General features: G+C 46.5%; 1 pseudogene; it reads right to left on the bottom strand.

The window, feature by feature from the left end:
- The window catches only part of LOC147985870 (uncharacterized), a 30,594-nt pseudogene extending 21,396 nt beyond the window's left edge, over positions 1–9,198 (bottom strand).
- Between the last annotated feature and the right edge of the window lie 17,353 nt (positions 9,199–26,551).

Here is a 26,551-nt window from a genome sequence, read left to right as displayed (position 1 = left end):
AAGAAATATAATAATAATACTTTTATTATTGCCTCTAGGGCATATTTCCAACAGTCTCCCACTTGCACTAGAGTCAATAATCTAGTTACATTGTGATGAATCGAACACCCATGGAATTCTAGTGTTGATCATGTTTTGCCCTAGGGAGAGGTTTAGTCAACGGATCTGCTATGTTCAGGTCCGTATGTACTTTACAAATCTCTATGTCTCCATCTTGAACATTTTCACGAATGGAGTTGAAGCGACGCTTGAGGTGCCTTGTCTTCTTGTGAAACCTGGGCTCCTTGGCAAGTGCAATAGCCCCAGTGTTGTCACAAAAGAGTTTGATTGGCCCCGACGCATTGGGTATGACTCCTAGGTCGGTGATGAACTCCTTCACCCATATTGCTTCATGTGCTGTCTCCGAGGCTGCCATGTACTCCGCTTCACATGTAGATCCCGCCACGACGCTCTGCTTGCAGCTGCACCAGCTCACTGCTCCTCCATTCAACATATACACGTATCCGGTTTGTGACTTAGAGTCATCCAGATCTGTGTCGAAGCTAGCGTCGACGTAACCCTTTACGACGAGCTCTTCATCACCTCCATAAACGAGAAACATTTCCTTAGTCCTTTTCAGGTACTTCAGGATATTCTTGACCGCTGTCCAGTGTTCCTTGCCGGGATTACTTTGGTACCTTCCTACCAAACTTAGGGCAAGGTTTACATCAGGTCTGGTACACAGCATGGCATACATAATAGAACCTATGGCTGAGGCATAGGGGATGACACTCATCTCTTCTTTATCTTCTGCCGTGGTCGGGCATTGAGCCGAGCTCAATTTCATACCTTGCAAAACAGGCAAGAACCCTTTCTTGGACTGATCCATTTTGAACTTCTTCAAAATCTTATCAAGGTACGTGCTTTGTGAAAGACCTATGAGGCGTCTCGATCTATCCCTATAGATCTTGATGCCTAATATATAAGCAGCTTCTCCAAGGTCCTTCATTGAAAAACTCTTATTCAAGTAGGCCTTGATGCTGTCCAAGAGTTCTATATCATTTCCCATCAAAAGTATGTCATCTACATATAGTATGAGGAATGCTACAGAGCTCCCACTCACTTTCTTGTAAACGCAGGCTTCTCCATAAGTCTGCGTAAACCCAAACGCTTTGATCATCTCATCAAAGCAAATGTTCCAACTCCGAGATGCTTGCACCAGCCCATAAATCGAGCGTTGGAGCTTGCACACCTTGTCAGCATTCTTAGGATCGACAAAACCTTCCGGCTGCATCATATACAATTCTTCCTTAAGGAAACCATTAAGGAATGCCGTTTTGACGTCCATTTGCCATATTTCATAATCGTAGAATGCGGCAATTGCTAACATGATTCGGACGGACTTTAGCTTCGCTACCGGTGAGAAAGTCTCATCGTAGTCAACCCCTTGAACTTGTCGATAACCCTTAGCGACAAGCCGAGCTTTATGGATGGTCACATTACCATCCGCGTCTGTCTTCTTCTTAAAGATCCATTTATTTTCCATGGCTCGCCGTTCAACGGGCAAGTCAGTCAAAGTCCATACTTCGTTTTCATACATGGATCCTATCTCGGATTTCATGGCTTCTAGCCATTTGTCGGAATCCGGTCCCGCCATCGCTTCTTCATAGTTCGAAGGTTCACCGTTGTCTAACAACACAATTTCCAAGACAGGGTTGCCGTACCACTCTGGTGCGGAACGTGTTCTTGTGGACCTTCGAATTTCAGTAGGAGCTTGATCAGAAGTATCTTGATCATCATGAATAACTTCCTCTCTAGTCGGTGCAGGCACCTCAGGAACATTTTCTTGAGTTGCGCCATTTACCGGTTCAAGAGGCAATACTTCATCAAGTTCTACTTTCCTCCCACTTACTTCTTTCGAGAGAAACTCTTTCTCTAGAAAGGATCCATTCCTGGCAATAAAGATCTTGCCTTCGGATCAGAGGTAGAAGGTATACCCAGCAGTTTCTTTAGGGTATCCTATGAAGACGCATTTTTCCGACTTGGGTTCGAGCTTTTCAGGTTGAAGTTTCTTGACATAAGCATCGCATCCCCAAACTTTTAGAAACGACAGCTTAGGTTTCTTCCCAAACCATAATTCATACGGTGTCGTCTCAACGGATTTCGACGGAGCCCTATTTAAAGTGAATGCGGCAGTCTCTAAAGCATAGCCCCAAAAAGATAGCGGTAAATCGGTAAGAGACATCATAGATCGTACCATATCTAATAGAGTGCGATTACGACGTTCGTACACACCATTACGCTGAGGTGTTCCAGGCGGCGTGAGTTGTGAAACTATTCCACATTTTCTTAAGTGTGTGCCAAATTCGTGACTCAAGTATTCTCCTCCACGATCTGATCGTAGAAACTTGATTTTCCTGTCACATTGATTCTCAACCTCACTCTGAAATTCCTTGAACTTTTCAAAGGTTTCAGACTTGTGTTTCATTAAGTAGACATACCCATATCTACTCAAGTCATCAGTGAGGGTGAGAACATAACGATAGCCACCGCGAGCCTCAACACTCATTGGACCGCACACATCAGTATGTATGATTTCCAATAAGTTGGTTGCTCGCTCCATTGTTCCTGAGAACGGAGTCTTGGTCATTTTTCCCATGAGGCATGGTTCGCACGTGTCAAATGATTCATAATCAAGAGACTCTAAAAGTCCATCTGCATGGAGCTTCTTCATGCGTTTGACACCTATGTGACCAAGGCGGCAGTGCCACAAGTATGTGGGACTATCATTATCAACCTTACATCTTTTGGTACTCACACTATGAATATGTGTAGTAATACGCTCGAGATTCATTAAGAATAAACCATTGACTATCGGAGCATGACCATAAAACATATCTCTCATATAAATAGAACAACCATTATTCTCGGATTTAAATGAGTAGCCATCTCGTATTAAACGAGATCCTGATACAATGTTCATGCTCAAACATGGCACTAAATAACAATTATTGAGGTTTATAACTAATCCCGTAGGTAAATGTAGAGGTAGCGTGCCGACGGCGATCACATCGACCTTGGAACCATTCCCGACGCGCATCGTCACCTCGTCCTTCGCCAGTCTCCGTTTATTCCGCAGCTCCTGCTGTGAGTTACAAATATGAGCAACGGCACTGGTATCAAATACCCAGGAGTTACTACGAGCACTGGTAAGGTACACATCAATTACATGTATATCAAATATACCTTTGGTGTTACCGGCCTTCTTGTCCGCTAAGTATTTGGGGCAGTTCCGCTTCCAGTGACCCTTCCCTTTGCAATAAAAGCACTCTGTCTCAGGCTTGGGTCCATTCTTTGACTTCTTCCCGACAGCTTGCTTGCCGGGCGCAGCAACTTCCTTGCCGTCCTTCTTGAAGTTCTTTTTACCCTTGCCCTTCTTGAACTTAGTGGTTTTATTCATCATCAACACTTGATGTTCCTTCTTGACTTCTACCTCTGCTGATTTCAGCATAGCAAATACTTCAGGAATGGTCTTTACCATCCCCTGCATATTGAAGTTCATCACAAAGCTCTTGTAGCTTGGTGGAAGCGACTGGAGGAATCTGTCAATGTCCGCGTCATCCAGGAGATTAACTCCCAGCTGAGTCAAGCGGTTATGTAACCCAGACATAGTGAGTATGTGCTCACTGACAGAACTATTTTCCTCCATCTTACAGCTGAAGAATTTGTCGGAGACTTCATATCTCTCGATCCGGGCATGAGCTTGAAAAACCATTTTTAGCTCTTCGAACATCTCATATGCTCCATGTCTCTCAAAACGCTTTTGGAGCCCCGGCTCTAAGCTGTAAAGCATGCCGCACTGAACGAGGGAGTAGTCATCAGTACGTGTCTGCCAAGCGTTCATAGCGTCTTGGTTCTGTGGGACGGGTGGATCACCTAGCGGTGCTTGTAGGACATAATCTTTCTTGGCAGCTATGAGGATGATCCTCAGGTTCCGGACCCAGTCCGTATAGTTGCTGCCATCATCTTTCAGCTTGGTTTTCTCTAGGAACGCGTTGAAATTGAATACAACGTTGGCTATTTGATCTACAAGACATATTGTAAAGATTTTAGACTAAGTTCATGATAATTAAGTCCATCTAATCAAATTATTAATGAACTCCCACTCAGATTAGACATCCCTCTAGTCATCTAAGTGTTACACGATCCGAGTCGACTAGGCCGTGTCCGATTAACACGTGAGACGGACTAGTCATCGCCAGTGAACATCTTCATGTTGATCGTATCTTCCATACGACTCGTGTTCGACCTTTCGGTCTCTGTGTTCCGAGGCCATGTCTGTACATGCTAGGCTCGTCAAGTTAACCCTAAGTGTTTTTGCATGTGTAAAACTGTCTTACACCCGTTGTATGTGAACGTAAGGATCTATCACACCCGATTAACACGTGGTGCTTCGAAACGACGAACTGTAGCAACGGTGCACAGTTAGGGGAGAACACTTCTTGAAATTGTTGTAAGGGATCATCTTATTTACTACCGTCGTTCTAAGTAAACAAGATGCAGAACATGATAAACATCACATGCAATCAAATAATAATAGTGACATGATATGGCCAATATCACATAGCTCCTTTGATCTCCATCTTGGGGCTCCATGATCATCCTGTCACCGTCATACTCATCGACATGTAAGTTGTGATTTCTTGTACAATAGCATGAACATCTCATACATCACATATAGATCATTCATCATTCATCACAACTTTGGCCATATCATATCACAAAGCACTTGCTGCAAAAACAAGTTAGACGTCCTCTAATTGTTGTTGCAGGTTTTACGTGGCTGAAGTAGGGTTCTAACAAGAACTTTTTCTTACCTACGTGAAAGCCACAACGTGATTTGTCAACTTCTATTTACCCTTCATAAGGACCCTGTTCATCGAATCTGCTCCAACTAAAGTAGGAGAGACAGACACCCGCCAGCCACCTTATGCAACTTGTGCATGTTAGTCGGTGGAACCGGTCTCACGTAAGCATACGTGTAAGGTTGGTCCGGGCCGCTTCATCCCACAATACCGTTGAAGCAAGATAAGACTAGTAGCGGCAAGAAAGTTGACAACATCTACGCCCACAACAAATTGTGTTCTACTCGCGCAAGAAGAACTACGCATAGACCTAGCTCATGATGCCACTGTTGGGGAACGTAGCAGAAAACAAAAAATTTCCTACGGTTTCACCAAGATCCATCTAGGAGTTCATCTAGCAACGAGTGATTAGATGCATCTACGTACCTTGCAGATCGCAAGCGGAAGCTTTCAAAGAACGGGGATGAGGTAGTCGTACTCGACGTGATTCGAATCACCGAAGATCTTAGCACCGAACGGACGATGCCTCCGCGTTCAACACACGTACAGAACAGCCACGTCTCCTCCTTCTTGATCCAGCAAGGGGAGAGGAGAGGTTGAGGGAGATGGCACCAGCAGCAGCACGACGGCGTGGTGATGATGGAGCTGCAGTACTCCGTCAGGGCTTCGCCAAGCGCTATGGAGGAGGAGGAAGTGTTGGAGAGGGAGAAGGAGGCAACCAAAGGCGTGGGAGAAAAGCCCTCCTTCCCTCACTATATATAGGAGGGCCAAGGGGGGGGCGCCGGCCCTAGGAGATCCAATCTCCTAGGGTGGGGCGGCGGCCAAGGGGGGTTTCCCTCCCCCCCAAGGCACCTAGGAGGTGCCTTCCCCTCCTAGGACTCTATCCCCTTGTAACCCTAGGCGCATGGGCCTCTTTGGGGCTGGTGCCCTTGGCCCATGTAGGCCAAGGCGCACCCCCTAGAGCCCATGTGGCCCCCCGGGATAGGTGGCCCCACCTGGTGGGCCCCCGGGACCCTTGCGGTGGTCCCGGTACAATACCGATAACCCCGAAACTTGTCCCGATGCCCGAAACAGGACTTCCCATATATAAATCTTTACCTCCGGACCATTCCGGAACTCCTCGTGACGTCCGGGATCTCATCCGGGACTCCGAACAACATTCGGGTTACTGCATATACATATCCCTACAACCCTAGCGTCACCGAACCTTAAGTGTGTAGACCCTACGGGTTCGGGAGATATGCAGACATGACCGAGACGACTCTCCGGTCAATAACCAACAACGGGATCTGGATACCCATGTTGGCTCCCACATACTCCACGATGATCTCATCGGATGAACCACGATGTCGAGGATTTAAGCAACCCCGTATGCAATTCCCTTTGTCAATCGGTATGTTACTTGCCCGAGATTCGATTGTCGGTATCCCAATACCTTGTTCAATCTCGTTACTGGCAAGTCACTTTACTCGTACCGTAATGCATGATCCCGTGACCAGACACTTGGTCACTTTGATCTCATTATGATGATGCATTACCGAGTGGGCCCAGTGATACCTCTCCGTTATATGGAGTGACAAATCCCAGTCTCGATCCGTGTCAACCCAACAGACACTTTCGGAAATACCTGTAGTGCACCTTTATAGTCACCCAGTTACGTTGTGACGTTTGATACACCCAAAGCACTCTTACGGTATCCGGGAGTTACACGATCTCATGGTCAAAGGAAAAGATACTTGACATTGGAAAAGCTCTAGCAAACGAACTACACGATCTTGTGCTATGCTTAGGATTAGGTCTTGTCCATCACATCATTCTCCTAATGATGTGATCCCCTTATCAATGACATCCAATGTCCATAGCCAGGAAACCATGACTATCTGTTGATCAACGAGCTAGTCAACTAGAGGCTTACTAGGGACATATTATGGTCTATGTATTCACACTTGTATTACGATTTCCGGATAATACAGTTATAGCATGAATAAAGACAATTATCATGAACAAAGAAATATAATAATAATACTTTTATTATTGCCTCTAGGGCATATTTCCAACAACCTGGACACACTCTCCCCTCTCGTTGCTATGCATCACGATGATCTTGCATGTGCGTTGGATTTTTTTGAAATTACTACGTTCCCCAACACATTACCATTAACATGAAAAGTGACATTGCCTTTGTTGCAATCAATAACAGCCCCTGCAGTATTCAAAAAGGGTCTACCAAGGATAATAGATATACTATCGTCCTCGGGAATATCGAGAATAACAAAGTCCATTAAAATAGTAACGTTTGCAACCACAACAGGCACATCCTGATAAATACCGACAGGTATAGCAGTTGATTTATTGGCCATTTGCAAAGATATTTCAGTAGGCGTCAACTTATTCAAATCAAGTCTATGATATAAAGAGAGAGGCATAACACTAACACCGGCTCCAAGATCACATAAATCAGTTTTAACATAGTTTCTTTTAATGGAGCATGGTATAGTTGGTACTCCTGGATCTTCTAGTTTCTTAGGTATTCCACCTTTAAAAGTATAATTGGCAAGCATGGTGGAAATTTCAGCTTCTGGTATCTTTCTTTTATTTGTAACAATATCTTTCATATACTTAGCATAAGGATTCATTTTAAGCATATCAGTCAAATGCATACGCAAAAATATAGGTCTAATCATTTCAACAAAGCGCTCAAAATCCTCATCATCCTTTTTCTTGGATGGTTTAGGAGGAAAAGGCATGGGTTTCTGAACCCATGGTTCTCTTTCTTAACCGTGCTTCCTAGAAATGAAGTCCCTCTTATCATAGTGTTGATTCTTGGATTGTGGGTTATCAAGATCAACGGCAGGTTCAACCTCTACATCATTGTTATTGCTAGGTTGAGCATCAATATGAACATCATCATTAACATTATCACTAGGTTCATGTTCATTACCAGATTGTATTTCAACATCAGAAATAGAAATATCATTGGGATTCTCAGGTGTGTCAACAACAGGTTCACTAGAAGCATGCAAAGTCCTATCATTTTTCTTTTTCTTCTTCTTAGAAGGACTAGGTGTATCAACATTAGTTCTCTGAGGATCTTGCTCAACTCTCTTAGGGTGGCCCTCATGATACAAAGGTTCCTGAGTCATTCTACCTCCTCTAGTCATAACTCTAACAACATTATCATTTTTCTTATTATTTATTTCACTGAGCAAATCATCTTGAGCTTTAAGCACTTGTTCTACCTGAGTGGTAACCATAGAAGCATGTTTACTAATAAGTTTAAGGTCACCTTTAACTCTATACATACAATCACTCAAGTGTTCAACCATATAAGCATTACGTTTCAATTGTCTACCAACATAAGCATTAAAGTATTCTTGTTTGACAATAAAATTATCAAACTCATCCAAGCATTGGCTAGCAGACTTATTACGAGGAATATCACCTTCATCAAATCTATAGAGAGAATTTACCTTTACTACCTGTGTCGGGTTATTAAGACCATGTATTTCTTCAATAGGTGGTAAATTCTTAACATCTTCAGCTTTAATACCCTTTTCTTTCATAGATTTCTTTGCCTCTTGCATATCTTCAGGACTGAGAAATAGAATACCCCTTTTCCTCGGAGTTGGCTTAGGAGTTGGTTCAGGAAATGTCCAATCATTATCATTACTCAATATATTATTTAATAGCAATTCAGCTTGCTCAACAGTTCTTTCCCTGAAAACACAACTAGCACAACTATCCAGGTGGTCTCTGGAAGAATCGGTTAGTCCATTATAAAAGATATCAAGTATTTCATTTTTCTTGAGAGGATGATTAGGAAAAGCATTAAGTAATTAGAGAAGCCTCCCCCAAGCTTGTGGGAGACTCTCTTCTTCAATTTGCACAAAATTATATATTTCCCTTAAGGCAGCTTGTTTCTTATGAGCGGGGAAATATTTAGCAGAGAAGTAATAAATCATATCCTGGGGACTATGCACACAACCAGGAGCAAGTTAATTAAACCATGTTTTAGCATCACCCTTTAATGAGAATGGAAATAACTTAAGGATATAGTAGTAACGAATTTTTCCTCATGAGTGACTAGGGTGGCTATATCATTAAATTTAGTAAGATGTGCCACAACAGTTTCAGATTCATAGCCATAAAAAGGATCAGATTCAACCAAAGTAATTAACTCAGGACCGACAGGGAAATCATAATCCTTATCATAAATACAGATAGATGAAGTAGCAAAAGAAGGGTCATATTTCATCCTAGTATTCAAAGACTTTTCTTTCAGCTTAGCTAACAGTTTCGTAAGATCATATCTATCTTTGCAAGCAAAAAGGTCTCTAGAAGTTTCTTCATCCATAACATAACCCTCAGGAACATCAGGCAATTCATATCTAGGGGAGAATCTTCATCATCACTTTCATCAATATTATCTGTTTCAATAATTTCATTCTCTCTAACCCTAGCAAGTTGTTCATCAAGAAATTCACCTAATGGCATAGTATTATCAAGCATAGAAGTAGTTTCATCATAAGAATCATGCATAGCAGAAGTGGCATCATCAATAACATGCGACATATCAGAATCAATAAAAAGTGTAGGTGTCGCAAATTTACTCATAACAGAAGGTGAATCAAGTGCAGAGCTAGATGGCAGTTCCTTACCTCCCCTCGTAGTTGATGGAAAAATCTTGGTTCTTTCATCTTTCAAGTTCCTCATAGTGATCAACAGATATAAATCCCAAGTGACTCAAAGAATAGAGCTATGCTCCCCGGCAACGGTGCCAGAAAATAGTCTTGATAACCCGCAAGTATAGGGGATCGCAACAGTTTTCGAGGGTAGAGTATTCAACCCAAATTTATTGATTCGACACAAGGGGAGCCAAAGAATATTCTCAAGTATTAGCATTTGAGTTGTCAATTCAACCACACCTGAAAGACTTATATCTGCAGTAAAGTATTTAGTAGCAAAGTAGGATGGAAGTAACGGTAACGGTGGCAAAAGTAACAGTAGCAGTTTTTGTAGCAATTGTAACAGTGGCAACGGAAAAGTAACTAGGCAAAGATCAATATGTGAAAATCTCATAGGCAATGGATCAATGATGGACAATTATGTCGGATGTGATTCCTCATGGAACAGTTATAACATAGGGTGACACAGAACTAGCTCCAGTTCATCAATGTAATGTAGGCATGTATTCCGAATACAGTCATACGTGCTTATGGAAAAGAACTTGCATGACATCTTTTGTCCTAACCTCCCATGGAAGCGGGGTCCTATTGGAAACTAAGGGATATAAAGGCCTCCTTTTAATAGAGTACCGGACCAAAGCATTAATACTTAGTGAATACATGAACTCCTCAAACTACGGTCATCACCGGGAGTGGTCCCAATTATTGTCACTTCGGGGTTGCCGGATCATAACACATAGCAGGTGACTATTGACTTCCAAGATAGGATCAAGAATTCACATATATTCATGAAAACATAATAGGTTCTGATCTGAAATCATGGCACTCGGGCCCTAGTGACAAGAATTAAGCGTAGCAAAGTCATAGCAACATCAATCTTAGAGCATAATGGATACTAGGGATCAAACCGTAACAAAACTAACTCGATTACATGGTAAATCTCATCCAACCCATCACCGTCCAGCAAGCCTACGGTGGGATTACTCACGCATGGTGGAGAGCATCATGAAATTGGTGATGGAGGATGGTTGATGATGATGATGATGGCGACGGATTCCCCTCTTCGAAGCCCCGAACGGATTCTAGATCATCCCTCCCGAGGAAGATTAGGGCTTGGCGGCGGCTCCATATCATAAAACATGATGAATCCTTATCTCTGATTTTTCCTCCCCGAAAGTGAATATATGGAGTTGGCGTTGAGGTCGATGGAGTCCCAGGGGGCCCACAAGGTAGGGGGCGCACCCTAGGGGGGGCGCGCCCTGCACCCTCGTGGACAGGGTGTGGTCCCCCTGATGCTGATTCTTTCGCCAATATTTTTCATTAATTCCAAAACGTGTCTCCGTGGATTTTCAGGTCATTCAGAGAACTTTATTTCTGAACAAAAATAACACCATGGAAATTCTGCTGAAAACAACGTCAGTCCGGGTTAGTTCCATTCAAATCATGCAAGTTAGAGTCCAAAACAAGGGCAAAAGCATTTGGAAAAGTAGATACGTTGGAGACATATCAGTAATCTAGGAGTAGATCACTGGACAGCGGTCAACAACATCCTGAAATACCTGAAAAGGACTAAGGATGTGTTTCTCATTTATGGAGGTGACAAAGAGCTCGTCGTAAACAGTTAGGTCGATGCAACCTTTGACACTGATCCGGATGACTCTAAGTCACAAACCGGATACGTATTTTTATTGAATGATGGAGCTATCAGTTGGTGTAGTTCTAAGCAAAGCGTCATGGCGGGATCTACGTGCGAAGCAGAGTACATAGCTGCTTCAGAAGCAGCAAATGAAGGAGTTCATATCCTATCTAGGTGCCATACCTAGTGCATCGGGTCCAATGAAAATCTTTTGTGACAAATCTTTTGTGACACTGATCTGGATGACTCTAAGTCATATCCTATCCAGATTTCATAAGAGAACCAAGCACATCAAGAGACGCTTCAATTCCATCCGCGATCAAGTCAAGGAGGGAGGCATAGAGATTTGCAAGATACATATGGATCTGAATGTTGCAGACCCGTTGACTAAGCCTCTCTCGCGAGCAAAACATGATCAACACCAAGACTCCGTGGGTGTTAGAATCATTACAATGTAATCTAGATTATTGACTCTAGTGCAAGTGGGAGACTGAAGGAAATATGCCCTAGAGGCAATAATAAAGTCGTTATTTATATTTCCTTATATCATGATAAATGTTTATTATTCATGCAAGAATTGTATTAACCAAAAACTTAGTACATGTGTGGATACATAGACAAACAAAGTGTCACTAGTATGCCTCTACTTGACTAGCTCGTTAATCAAAGATGGATAAGTTTCCTAGCCATAGACATGGGTCGTCATTTGATGAACGGGATCACATCATTATAGAATGATGTGATTGACATGACCCATCCATTAGCTTAGCACCATGAACGTTTAGTGTATTTCTATTGCTTTCTTTGTAACTTATACATGTTCCATTGACTATGAGATTATGTAACTCCTGAATACCGGAGGAACACTTTGTGTGCTATCAAACATCACAATGTAACTAGGTAATTATAAAGATGCTCTACAGGTGTCTCTGATGGTGTTTGTTGAGTTAGCATAGATCGAGATTAGGATTTGTCACTCCGATTGTCTGAGAGGTATCTCTGAGCCCTCTCGGTAATGCACATCACTATAAGCCTTGCAATCAATGTGACTAATGAGTTAGTTGCGGGATGTTGCATTACGGAATGAGTAAAGAAACTTGCCGGTAACGAGACTGAACTAGGTATGATGATACCGACGATCAAATCTCGGGCAAGTAACATACCAATGACAAAGGGGACAACGTATGTTGTTATGTGGTTTGACCGGTAAAGATCTTCGTAGAATATGTAGGAACCAATATGTGCATCCAGGTTCCGCTATTGGTTATTGACCGGAGATAAGTCTTGGTCATGTCTACATAGTTCTCGAACCCGTAGGGTCCGCACGCTTAACATTCGATGACGATTGGTATTATGAGTTTATGTGATTTGATGTACCAAAGGTTGTTCGGAGTCCCGGATGTGATCACGGACATGACGAGGAGTCTCAAAATGGTCAAGACATGAAGATTGATATATTGGAAGGTTATGTTTGGACACTAGAAAGGTTTCGGATTAGTTCAGGCATTTCCCGGAGTACCGGGGGGTTACTGGAACCCCCCGGGGGCTTAATGGGCCTACATGGGCTTTAGTGGAAGAGAGGAGGAGGCGGCCAAGATGTGGGGTGCACCCCCCAAGCCCAATCCAAATTGGAAGAGGGGCCGCCCCCCCTTTCCTTTCTCTCCCTCTTCCCTTCCTTCCCCCCTCCTAGTTGGACTAGGAAAGGGGGGAACCTACTCCTAGTAGGAGTAGGAGCAGGATTCCCCCCTTGGGGCGCGCCATAGGAGGCCGGCCGGCCCCCTCCTCCACTCCTTTATATACGGGGGAGGGGGCACCCCATAGACACACAAGTTGATTTCTTAGCCGTGTACGGTGCCCCCCTCCACAAATTTCCACCTCGGTCATATTGTCGTAGTGCTTAGGCAAAGCCCTGCGTCGGTAACTTCATCATCACCGTCAACATGCCATCGTGCTGACGATAATCTCCCTCGGCCTTAGCTGGATCTAGAGTTCGAGGGACGTCACCGAGCTGAACGTGTGCATATCGCGGAGGTGACGTGCGTTAGGTACTTTATCGGTTGGATCGCGAAGACGTTCGACTACATCAACCGCGTTACTTAACGCTTCCGCTTTCGGTCTACGAGGGTACGTAGACACACTCTCCCCGCTCATTGCTATGCATCTCCTAGATAGATCTTGCGTGATCATAGGAACTTTTTGAAATACTGTGTTCCCCAACAGTGGGAGGAGATGTTGGTGAAGCTCTCTGGATGATTGAGGTCAGACTCAGATAATGCCTTGGCGTTCTTGTACGGGGCGGTATGGGCCATGGCATAAAGGTTGTACAGCAGTGACACCTCCTTCTTGTTGTGATGCGCCTAAAAGAGAGGGACAACATATTAGTTAAGGGCTCAAGCTAGCATGAAGAATGAAATTGCATGAATCGTGAAGCAAACCACATACCCAGTGATCCACGTACTCCAACAGGTTGGAGCTCCCTTGATGGTGTGGCACACCTCGCATTTGGGCACGCTTATCCCTGGCCTTGTTGTGTTCAGCTAGCCATTGGGGAGACCACCACTCATCCACCAACGCCTCCCAATAGTCCATCATATCCGCACACCATCTCGGGGGCACCTAAGTTTGGCAAAGAGAAATTTCAGCACTACGCCTACGAATGAAATCAAGGAAACTAAGTACAAGGCCTTAAGAATTGGTAATTACCTTCATGTACTTCTCCTTACTCAGATACTTGCCGCGGCACTTCTTCTTGGCCCTCCTAATGTTAGTCGAGGCATAGTAGTCTCAAACAGCCTGCACCCTAGCCTCGTGTTGTATGTTTTGAAGTAGGCACTTGCACTCGGCTTCGAGAACCCTAGACGCCTCCGCCTCATGTTCCTCAGAACACCTGTAGAAGGTCTGTGATCGAACAAGACAACGCTGATTAGTACAATCACTAGGTAATGTTGATTATTAATTCTGTAAAGGAGAAATTACCCAAAACCGTCGCCTCGCAATGTCGGCCACCGTCTCGCACAAGACACCGTCGACCCTCTCCTCTGGCGGGGCCGAGGCAGCCACGTACAACTCCCAGCTCGGTGCTAGTTGTGGAACCTGACCCTCACCGGGCAATGTGACCCACCCCGGGAAGTAGAGCCGGCAAAGCACACCAAGGACCTGGTTGGGCCTGCGGTCACCATCGGCGTGTATCCAACCCCTGCAGTATGACAAGGCCAACACATTAGATATTAATTTGAAGAAACATGAAGGACAAAGGTTAAAAAAGAGTAAATGCACTTACTTCTCCCTGTTAGGCTGAATGAACCACCTCTGATCACAGGTCGTCGGCACGGCCGGCAGCTTCGTACCACCACGCTGGTAGACCTTCTTGCCCTGCTCAACCAGCTCGCCTCGCTAAAACTATCGTCGGACCAGGTATCCTCGCCATCAGCATGGCCACTAGTCTCCGGAGTCACGTGGGACGAAGACTCTGGGACCTGAGTCTCCTGGGACAAAGAATGTGGGACCCGAGTGTCGGTATCAAAACCGGCGGATCTTGGGTAGGGGGTCCCGAACTGTGCGTCTAAGGCGGATGGTAACAGGAGGCGGGGGACATGATGTTTACCCAGGTTCGGGCCCTCTCGATGGAGGTAATACCCTACAACCTTCTTGCTTGATCTTGATGATATGAGTATTACAAGAGTTGATCTACCACGAGATCATAGAGGCTAAACCCTAGAAGCTAGCCTATGGTATGATTGTATGTTGTCCTATGGACTAAACCCTCCGGTTTATATAGACACCGGAGGGGGCTAGGGTTACACAGAGTCGGTTACAAGGGAGGAGATCTACATATCCTTATTGCCAAGCTTGCTTTCCATGCCAAGGAGAGTCCTATCGGGACACGAGACAAAGTCTTCAATCTTGTATCTTCATAGTCCAACAGTCCGGCTGTCCGGAGACCCCCTAATCCAGGACTCCCTCACCGAGTCTCCTGGGACAAAGGCTCATCGACCCAAGGCTCGTGGACCGGAGTCCGACACGGGTCCACATGAGACGTGGCACTACGATGGTCCGGAGAATCAGCTGGGGTGGCAGCAAGGAGGACGCTTGATATTCACCCTCTTTATAAAGAGGCCAAGGACCATCCTCTTTTCCCTCTCATACTCAATTGAATCCTTCCCCCGCCTCGAGTTCCAACACCTAAGGCTCAGGTCAGGCGCTTCGGACCTTCAACCATGTCCGGATTCAACCTTCAAGGTCGGTGGATGCCTTCGTCTATCACAAAGGAAGACATCAAGAAGCTAAGAGAGGCCAGGTATTTGACTATCGAAATCTCGCACAGGTTGCCTGCTCGAGGACAGGTCATTCCCACTCCCGAACCCGGCGAGAGCGTTGTATTCATATCTCAGTTCCTCCGAGGGCTAGGCCTCGCTCTGGATCCCTTTGTTAGGGGGCTCATGTTCTATTATGGGCTGGATTTCCATGACCTGGCCCCGGATTCCCTCCTTCACATATTGTCATTCATCGTCGTGTTTGAGGCCTTCCTCCGCATTACCCCATACTTCGGCCTGTGGCTCAAGACTTTCAATGTGAAGCCGAAGATGATCGAGGGGCGACACACGGAGTGCATAGGTGCCGTAATAAGCAGAAACGTTGATGTTCCATGGCCAGAGGGTTCCTTCCCTAAGGTGTCCAGTTTATGGCAACGGGAGTGGTTTTATATCACAGCTCCTCGGAGTACAAAGTGGGTAGCCACCCCAACCTTTCGCTCGGGCCCCCCACCACAACTGACGTCATGGATCAACAAGGGGCTGGACTGGGGTCAGTAAATGATGTGCCGATATTGTAGAGTCGCATCCGAGATCTCCTTGAGAGAGATGTCAGCCTAGTCACAATAATGCAAGTCATGCTAGTTCGTCGAGTCCCGCCTTGCAAACGTCGACCCCTCCGTATGTGGGAATTCAACCCGGAAGGACCTCGAACTATTCAGCACTTCCTCGGCATGACACTCGAAGAGATGTACAAATTGTTCTTCGGACCACAAATAAGGTGTCCGGACACCACCGAGGATGCGGGTCTGAGATGTAATCGCCCGGATACCCAAGTAAGTAATCCCAAGGCCGAACATGCTGTCTTTTTATTTATCATAACATCATTCTGAAAAGTCGCTCCTTGACCAGGACTGTGTAACAAAGGCGAAGATGATCAGGTGTTCGGCCCCCCTTCCCGAAGGCTCGGCCGATCCAGTACTATCCAGAATGCTTGAGTCGGCGCCTTATCAGGTGCCCTCAAGGGAAGATAAAGGGGGGAATAAAGAGGCTGAAAGCAAGCCTCACTCATTATTCATCCCAACCGGGGGAATTAGCACCTCCACAAAGGAGGATAACCAAGGAGAAGAATTCGAAATTCCCTCTCCCCAAGGAAGGAAGAGGACCACCTCTGAAGACCCGGAAACAAAAGTTTCCAAACGGGGGAAGAAATCTTCGCCAGAGGGTCCTGCCTCGGAGGGTACTCTTGCCGCACAGTGCCCACAAGGGGATCAGCCCTCTACCGAGCTGTAAGTAAACAAAAAGTACTTAATAGTAAAAATATCCTACATTACTTCTGAAGACAATAACCGAAGCATATATCTTGTAGTTCGGATCGTAGCCCTTCTCGGCAGAGTTCGTCTTTGGGAGACCTTCTTCCGAAGATGATGGACAGCGAAACACCACCCCATGCCACCCCGCCTCATGAGGCGGGCGACCCTAAAGTGTCGTCGTGGAGGGTTTCTCCTGATCCGCCAAGGCCAGAGGGTAATCCTTCGGCCACCCGAAGTCCTTAGTATTCGGCTCCTAAAGAGATCAACAGAAAGAGTCTGGAACTGTCTGGTGTGCGATCAGACACACTGAAGGATCTTCTGGAGCAAGCGGCCATCTCAGAAGCACATCGTACGCTAATGGGTACGGTGATTGAGAGGATTTCATCCGCCGAAAGCGGGTTGCATGAAGCTTTTATGAGTCTGCTGAAAGGCTTTGAGGTACGTGGAATAGTGTATGTTTTTTACAGTACCGCACACGTTAGGTCTGCCCTATGCAGATAGTAGCCCCTGAGACTCTGGTTGCTGTCGAGAACGGCGGCAAACAGAGGATCATAGACCCATGAATAATCAGGCTGCCTTTATGTGCATATGGCTGAAGGTCCGGTGGCTAGCCGGACTGGTGAGTTTGCCGAGCTGAAGCGCAACTTGATGTAGCAGATGCCAACATCGTGCTTGTCAACAAGCGGCTCGACGAGGCATAGGGTATGTGATTTCTCCGGTGATCAACACATAGTAAGAGGAGCATGATGCTAGTATCTTTAATATGTTGTGACTGTAGATGGAGCCGCCACCGTGGAGACCCTTCGGGCGGAACTTGCCCGAGCCAAGGAACAAGCCAGGAATAGTGATGCGGCCTCTCTAAAGGCGGTCGAAGAGCTGAGGGCCGAACAGGTTGCGCATTGCCAAAGCAAGGAAAGAATAGCCAAGATGGCCGTTGAGTTGAAAGATGTTGCCGACCGTTACCAGCTTCTTGAAAAAGAAAGTCGGGCGAAGGCGTTGGACCTGGAGAAGGCCATGGTAGCAGCCAAGAAAGCCCGCTCTAAAATCAGAGCGGCAAAGGAGGAGCTGCGTCAAGCTGGGGATATCGCGGCTGGGAAGCCATTTTTGTTGTAGACGAAGTTCGGAGATCTGAAGTATGCCCCTTTTGATCAACTATGGAGTTCTGCAAACACATACGTGGATTTGGTAGCCAGTGCTGCTGATGCGGCCGAGTACTTTAAAGATCAAAAAGATCGTGAAGTGGAAAGGCTATTCTGGTCACAGTTCCATGTTCCAGTGCGTCAGCTGCTGTTGAATGAGCGAATGACTGAGTGGGCCGAGCTCCATAGGTTGTCCGGGCTTGCCATGAGGTCTGTTGTGGATCATCTGTGGCCGGAAGGGCCAAGGCCGAATAGTTAGTTTAGTTTAGTGCAACAGTTCCTTGGTGCTGTGCCGCACATCGACGCTATGAAGAGGTCGGCGTGCATAGAGGGTGCGCATATGGCACTTTCCCGTGTCAATACATACTGGGCAGAGATGGAGGCCACCGCTATTGCAACCCAGAGTTCGGCCGTAGGCTGGGTACCTGTCGAGCACTACTTTGAAGAAGTCCTTGAAGGCGCTCGTTCAATAGAGGCTCAGTGCTCGAAGAATATTATGTTCTAGTGACATGTATTCCCATTGTAAAAACAATGTTTTATTGAGTTATAAAGGTTGTGTTTATACTTTTGCCTGAAAGTATTATGATGCCTCCTGTGCGGCCGTTTATGTATATATGTATATAAACTAAAAGTTTGCAGTCGTCGCCTTCAGCCCCCACGCATATAATGCGGGGGTGTTTGCAAAAACGTGTATTCACACTTGATCCAACGTCATGGTCCATTAAGGAGGTGGTAGCGCAGTGAACAAGGCAATCAGACTATATTGCTTTAACACTTTCACTTAGCCATAGGAGTTTGACGGTGGGGCTACTATATAGCCCCTGGTACCTCCGCACTCGTCCGAATACGGTGCACGTACATACATGACCAGGAAACAGCCCTTCGTTAATGTGGAGGAATCCCAAAGATTCCGCTAAGTCATCGAGTGGTTCACCAGTCTCGCGCTTTATCATGACAGTCAGTTTTTGGCTTTCTCTACTGAGGTGCTCATCCGGATGAACCAGGGCACAATAATAGTAGTTCTCCCGGTGCCGCCTTAGCCGATAGAGCGGAACGTAAGGTAGCAAAACACGGGAGTCGGGCAAACCCAAAATTTGACCAAAGACATGATTTGGAGCTGATGCATATAAGGCCAAACTCGCGACGCCGAACACTCCCTAAGGTATTCGGTCTTTATAACATATTCCGGGCTGAACAATGCCCTTAAAAATAAACCCCGAGTGTCCAGGTATGTGCAATATTCTGACATGGCGAAATGCCAATAACGCCAGCATCCTTCTCGGTTGTAGTAAGTATCCGGAGGATGTGAACAACAAGAGACAGTAAAAAAAGGTTTACGCAGGGTCTTAATCTGAAGAGAAACCTTTGAGCGGGTCCCTGCTGCACGTCTGCGCATGTATCTCTTTTGTGCCATGTCCTGGACGGGTGCAGCACGATTGTCATCTGTAAAAGAGAAAAACTTAGGTGAAAGTTGTCGTGCCAAAAAAATTGGTTATTTTTGATAAACCATTAAAATTCAAGATAAGTCAGGTTGAGCCGAACTAGCCCTGATTACACGCGGGGAGCCCCTGGTGCCATCTATGAGGGTTTAACCATCAAACCAATCTCAAGTATATCTAGTGATGCGCCGGACTCATCTAACCGTGTCCGCGGTCTTGATGACCTGTCATTTATTCTGGTTGGTGAGGCCGTCTAGTGCTCGGCTATTAAAGTCGCTGCACATTCTTCCGTGCTAGAGAACGCTCAATATTTCCACTGACTGTGATGGTGCCATGTGGACCAGGCATCTTAAGCTTAAGAGAAGCGTAATGTGGTACCGCATTAAAACGAACGAAAGTTGTTCTTCCGACTAGTGCTTGATAGCTGCTTCGGAATGGAGCAATGTCGAAGTTTAACTTCTCACTTCGGTAGTTGTCGGATGAACCGAATACAACCTCTAGTATTAGAGAGCCCGTGGAGAGACCCTCTGGGCCTGGTATTACTCCCTTAAAGGTAGTATTACTGTGGCTGATTTTGTCGGGTCTATCCCCATTTTGCGGATTGTGTCCAGATATATCAGATTTAGGCCATTGCCGCCGTCCATAAGGACTCGTGTGAGATGGTATCCGTTTATTATTGCGTCTAACACCAAGGCAGCCAATCCTTCATGCCGGATGCTTTTTGGGTTATCCCTACGATCAAAAGTGATCGGGCAGGCCAACCAGGGGTTGAACTTAGGGGTGATGGGCTCTACGGCGTGTATGTCTCGGAGTGCATGTTTGCTTCTCCTCTTCGTCACGTGGATCATGTTTACTGTTTTAACCTCCAGTGGGAATTTTTTTCTATCCTCCAGTGCTTTGCTGGCGAGGTTCGTCCTTGTCTTCGCTTGGTGTCTCCCTCCCCTTGTGTTTGGCGTTTAGCTTACCGGCCTGCTTGAAGACCCAGCATTCTCTATGGGTGTGGTTTGCAGGTTTATCGGGGGTGCCATGAATCTGACATAGTTTTTCTAGAATCTTGTTTACACTGGACGGTCCATCTTTGCTGCCTTTGAAAGGATTTTTCCACTAACCTGGTCGAGAGCCCCTGAATCCGGCGTTTACTGCCGTATTATCTGGGTTGTCTTCTTTATTTCGACACTTGCTTTTACTGCCTCGTGGTTTTCCATTGCCATCCCTGACTTCGGATGTGCTTGGGTCGCTGGTGCTACTGTGGGACAACCAGCTATCTTCGCCCGCGCAAAAGCGGGTCATGAGGCTTGTCAGGGCTGCCATTGTTCTCGGTTTTTCTTGGCCGAGGTGTCTGGCGAGCCATTCGTCTTGGACGCTGTGCTTGAAAGCTGCTAAGGCTTCGGCGTCCGGGAGTCGACGATTTGGTTCTTCTTAGTGAGAAACCTGTTCCAAAGCTTTCGAGCTGACTCTTCGGGCTGTTGAATTATATGACTTAAATCGTTTGCATCCGGAGGTCGGACATAGGTCCCTTGAAAATTAGCCCGAAAAGCATCCTCGAGCTCCTCCCAACTTCCAATTGAGTTTTTGGGGAGGCTTTTCAACCACTGCCGAGCTGGTCCTCTAAGCTTGAGGGGCAAGTACTTGATGCCGTGGAGATCGTCTCCGCGAGCAATACAGATATGGAGGATAAAGTCCTCGATCTAGACCCCAGGGTATGTGGTCCCGTCGTACGCCTCTATGTTCACTAGTTTGAATCCTTATGGAAATTCGTGGTCCAGCACCTCATCGGTGAAACATAGGGGGTGTGCGGCACCCCTGTATTTGGATGTATCATGGCGTTCGGACGGTTGTAGTATTTGGTTTTGATTTTGTGCCGAAGCGCGCTTCCTAGATCCATAGATGGATCTGGTCATACTGGATTTTTGGCGCAAGTCCTCACGTAGATCGTGTGTTGACTTATGTGTGGCCTTGTTAGCCACTCTATCGCGTCCACAAGGTGGTTGATCCGGCCGGTTGGCCGTTTTATTTTTCGGCTGTGTGGGCTCTACGGCCTCATCGTCGAATTCAGGTAATAGCTTGCGCTTTGGATAGCTTTTTGTGTGGTAACTTCCACCATACTTTTCTTCGTTGTCGAGCACTTTGTTCCACCTGCTATTGAGTGTATTTTGTGCGGCCTTAAGCCTTTACTTGTGCTTCTTCAGACTCCTCGCTGAGGCAATAAGCCTTCTGCGGAGGTTCTTTTGTTCCAAGTGCGTTTCCGGGCTGATGTGTGCATCTTCGTCCGGACTATTTTTTCCCAGAGAGGGGTTGATGAGGTTTATCCTCGGCGTCGCCGTGTTCGGACATTGGATCCATACTACATTCTCCCTTTGCAGTTTCATCGTGCTCTACCACTGGGTCAATGTTGTCGTCGTTTCATCTGGAGTCGACTGGAGTGTTATTTTCTCTTGCGATGTTATCGCTGTTTTTGCTATGGTGGGACATAGAGCGGCGCCGCTGACGTCGGCGCTCGGTTTGCTTCTTGGAGGGGTCATCCTCCGTTGTCTCGTCGCCTTTTCCTTCTTTGGGTGTGTCCACCATGTATACATCATATGACGAGGTGGTGATTCAGCGCCCTGTGGGAGGTGGTTCCTGTTCATCTACTGCATCATCGTCCATACCGTCGATGTCTTCGGAGTCGAAGTCGAGCATGTCGGTTAAATCGTCGACAGTGGCTACTAAGTGGGTGGTGGGTGGGGAGCGACTTTCTTCGTTGTCTGCATCCCATTCTACCCGGACATAGTTCGGCCAAGGTTCTCCTAACAAGGAGAGAGACCTTAAAGAATTTAGCACATCGCCGAAAGGTGAGTGCTGAAAGATATCCGCGGAGGTGAACTCCATGATCGGTGCCCAATCAGATTCGATAGGCACAGACGTAGGAGGCTCGGAGTCCGTGGCCGGAGACGAATCCAGTGGTTCGGCAACACGGCTCTCGTAAGGGGTGAAGTCAGTATCCGCCTCTATCGCCACTGAGGGTGCGGCCTCCATGGCGGGCTCTATCCACCCATCCTCGGATGGCGCAATTTGCTCCGGATTGAAGGCCGGAGTAGTTGCAGGTGTGATCTCCCGAACACTGTCCTACGGCAGCGCTAAATCATGCTCGTCGTGATCGTGCGGTGCACCTGACATGGGCTCGAATCCGTCGAAGATCAAGTCTTCGCGGATGTCGGCAGTGTAGTTTAAGTTTCCGAACCTGACCTGATGGCCAGGGGCGTAGCTCTCGATCTGCTCCAGATGGCCAAGCGAGTTGGCCCGCAGTTTGAAGCCGCCAAATACGAAGATCTGTCCAGGGAGGAAAACCTCACCCTGGACCACATCGTTACCGATGATCGAATGAGCCATCAAGCCTTACAGTGACAGTGTCATGACCGGTTTTCCGGGTATAAATATCCAGAAAATGGCCGTTGTGCTCACCAGCCCCAGGATTACTGTTAGCTGATGAGGCACCAACTTGATACAGAAGTTCCAAGCAAAAATACAAAACATGTAGTACAAGACCATTCGGGCCTGAGAGTACAACAATTGGTTTCTAGTGGTCGATGGTGGAAGCGGTTTGTGAGTCATCAGTGTCTATGGGACTCCATTTCCCACAGGAACAGTTGACCAGGTCAACTCCTATCTTCACGAGGCTGCTATCACCGTTGCTTAGTTTCCGGGGCTGTCACCGCAACGCTCCTCTCCATGCAGAAATCTGGCCAAGACAATAGCCAAGGACAAGCCAGTGAGTACTTTGAATGTACTCGCAAACATTATGAACACTGGGATAATATAATTGATAATCATGCACTGAAAAATTCTATGATCACATCGTCAGTCATAAATAAAACATCGTTTATGCATGCAAGCAGGTTGTTTATATGCAACATGAATAAGAAATAATGGAGTGGGAATAAAATGCCACAGTCGGGCGTCTGAACGACACCACCTAAAGGGCTTATAAAGTAAATAAATAACAAGCAATGCCACAGTCGGGCGTCTCAGCGACACCACATAAAGGGCTTATAAAGTAAATAATAACAAGCAATGCCACAGTCGGGCGTCTCAGCGACACCACATAAAGGGCTTATAAAATAAATAAATAAATAACAAGCAATGCCACAGTCGGGCGTCTCAGCGACACCACATAAAGGGCTTATAAAATAAATAAATAACAAGCAATGCCATAGTCGGGCGTCTCAGCGACACCACATAAAGGGCTTATAAAATAAATAAATAACAAGCAATGCCACAGTCGGGCGTCTCAGCGACACCACATAAAGGGCTTATAAAACAAATAATCACAATGAATATCCAGGAGGTAGGACCGTCCCAGGGATACTCAATGATATAATGGGTTAGTCCATAATAATAATCATCATAATCTTCACAAGTCACAAGTCACAGTCCAAGTTCTGGTTTAACAATCTCTCCTCCGAAGACCGACACTAAGACCAACCCTTGACCCATCCCAGACTGTAATCCTTAACCATGGACATGGCTATTCGAATAGGTTTAATCTCTGCAGAGGGTGTACTCTTTACCCACGAGTAACGGATTTCTTTAGTTCATCGGAACTAATTCCGTCTACGGTCTTTTAGTCGAAAACACGCCTGATTTGCACACACCAGCTTAACCTTACTTGTGTCAGGAATCACCCGCGACACTTGTTAAGCAAAACTCTAAGTGGGGAGGCTACAACCTCGCGTAGCATGGGATCAAACTTATATCGCGCGCTCTAAGGGGTGCCCCCCTCTCGGTCCCAACCGGAAACACCCATGCCCCCGGACTAGGTGGCATGCCTACCGGCTACAACCGGTATCTTCCACCATGGCCTCTCTGTACGGTGTGTGCCAATACAAGGGTTAACAACTTACTGAACCGTACCCTACCTGTGGCAGGGACAAGTGGTAGTATGAACACGTATGGGGGTTACCGGAACAAGACTCGATCTACGGTCGACTCGGGAGGTTTATAAATTCCCTGCATGACATGTATAACAAATATATTTCAACCAACAAATCACCACCCATTATACCTTACTATGCCATACAGGACATAACCGTCCCGACGGAGACCGGCGACAAGCTCACGCCTACCCAAGGCAGAGGCTTTCCCGGGTTCCTTTCCGGCATGCATGCAAGGCACATGAGGATGATTACCATCACATGTATATTCATTTCCAACAGCAAGGAAATCACTAATATGCATCCATGCAAATGACCATATCACATGAAATAACAAGTTCTCCGAAATAAGGTGGTGTTATAAACGTGTCAACTAACACACCAAAAATATTATTCCGGGGTTCAGAATGCTTGCCTTCAAGTTGTGGAGGGGTGAGGTGCTCTCCAAAACTTTTGAAAGTTTTCTTCTCTCTCTCCAAAATCCTATTTAAAATATATTTGAATTAACACACAATTCCAAAACAGCACAAAAAAAGTTGTTTGAAATTTTTTTGAAATAAATCTTAAAATAAACTAGACAAAATTTGAGGAAGGTAGGAAAAAGAATCAACTCATTTGGAGTTAAAATTAAAAAGTTATAGGCAGTCAAAGTTGTGGTCAAAATCTGTTTTTAAAATAAAACAGAAAAGAAAACGTTTCAGAAGCAAATACGCTTTCTAAGTAGGAGATACGTACTAGGGGTTTTGCGCTTTCACTTAACCCACGTGGACAGGTGCGGGGTCACTGACAGTGGGTCCAGGGGGCCCACTGGTCAGGTTTGACTAGTCCTCTCCCTCCTCTTCCTCTGTCCCGAGCGGAGGCGGAACTCCAGCGACGCTCCCGACGAACGGCGGCACCGTTTGAGACACCGAGGGTGGGGATGGATCCGCGGTTCGAGGGTGGTCCTTCCGGTGGTTGTCAGTCAGGTGGGGATGAAGGAAGTCGCCGGCGGCGAGCTTCGCGGCGGCCGGTGGCTTCGGGAGTTTTGGGCGCTTGAACTACGGTGGCTCCCGGTCGAGTTTGAGTAGCTGGGCGGCTCCGCAAGTCGAAGTGGAGTCATTTGGTGGCGTTGGACGGATGGGGGGGGCTCTGGTTGCAGTGAATGGAGCTGGGACGTGGCGGCGGCCGAACCGGCCGGAGTTGGGGAAGACGGCTTTCCCCCGACGATTGCTGGCTGTGGGGGTGCCATGGGGGTGGCCTGAGGTTGCCTGAGTGCTCGGATGAGCTCGGGGGCCTCCGTTTATAGCGTGACGAGGTCGGTTCCGCGACGGTGGATAAGGCTGCCGGCGACCGACGTTCTGTAGCTTGCAGGGCAACGTGGCAGAGCTGGGGATGGCGGCAGGAGCTAGCGGACGAGCGGGCACTGCTCCAGGGGCGAGCTGGCGAGTGGGAGAGGCTTGGGCGGCGCCGACCTGAGCAGGGCTGTCGGGCGGCCGTGGCGGCTAGCTCCTGGCTTGTCGAAGCCGTGGTGAGGGGCTCTTGGCGCGTTGCGGTGAGAAGGGGAGCACGTGGCGCGGCTCTGCAGAGCGGGCCAAACCCAGGGGCGTGACGCGGCGGCTCGGGCGCGGCACGTGCAAAACGCGTGCTCTGCTCACGCCCAGAGCACGCACGGAACGTGCTCAACAAAATGCCAGGGCATGCTAGAGGTCTTGGGTGAGGTTGGGGTTTAACAGACCTAGGTTAAAGTCATCTAGAGGCTTAGTGGACAGGTTAGTTTGATCAGAGGTGCAAGTTCATAGTGCAATGACAAAATTCATGTCAAAGTTGTTCATGCACTCTAGGTGTTTGACAAAATGCCACAGGCACCTAGGCATTTCTTGGAGTGGCCAAAACTTCTAGAGTGGGTCTCTTTAGATGAATAAGAGGGTGGTGAGGTTAGTTTGTGAAAAGCACAAACTTGTTAGTGCAAGTTTTGCAAAACTACAATTCTAGACAGGAGATAAATGGCATTATTTCATGAACCAAAAATATTCAAATGGGTGCATGCTCCTGGACTTAGGGGTCTTGTAGGGTTGACTACAAGTAGGAGAAGGCATAAGGTCACTTGAGCAAAAATAAATAGGGTTGTAGTAGAAATCACAAGGCTGGACCAGAATGAAAATGAGGTTGATTCACTCAAATTTTTCAAATAACATCACTGGGTTTTTGCATAAAGTTGAATCATATGCTACTACCAACATCCCATAATTTTGGTGGAGTCTAGAAAGAAATATTTAAATGGGTTGTAGTGCAAAATTGCACTCTGGACCAGAGAAGAAAATTTGATGCAGAGCTCAAAATATTACATGAATAAAAG

The sequence above is a fragment of the Triticum urartu genome, chromosome 2A (genome assembly GCF_056163025.1).
Source record: "Triticum urartu cultivar PI428250 chromosome 2A, HENAU_Tu73, whole genome shotgun sequence".
Classification (NCBI taxonomy): domain Eukaryota; kingdom Viridiplantae; phylum Streptophyta; class Magnoliopsida; order Poales; family Poaceae; genus Triticum; species Triticum urartu.
This window is presented reverse-complemented; position numbering and strand designations above follow the sequence as displayed.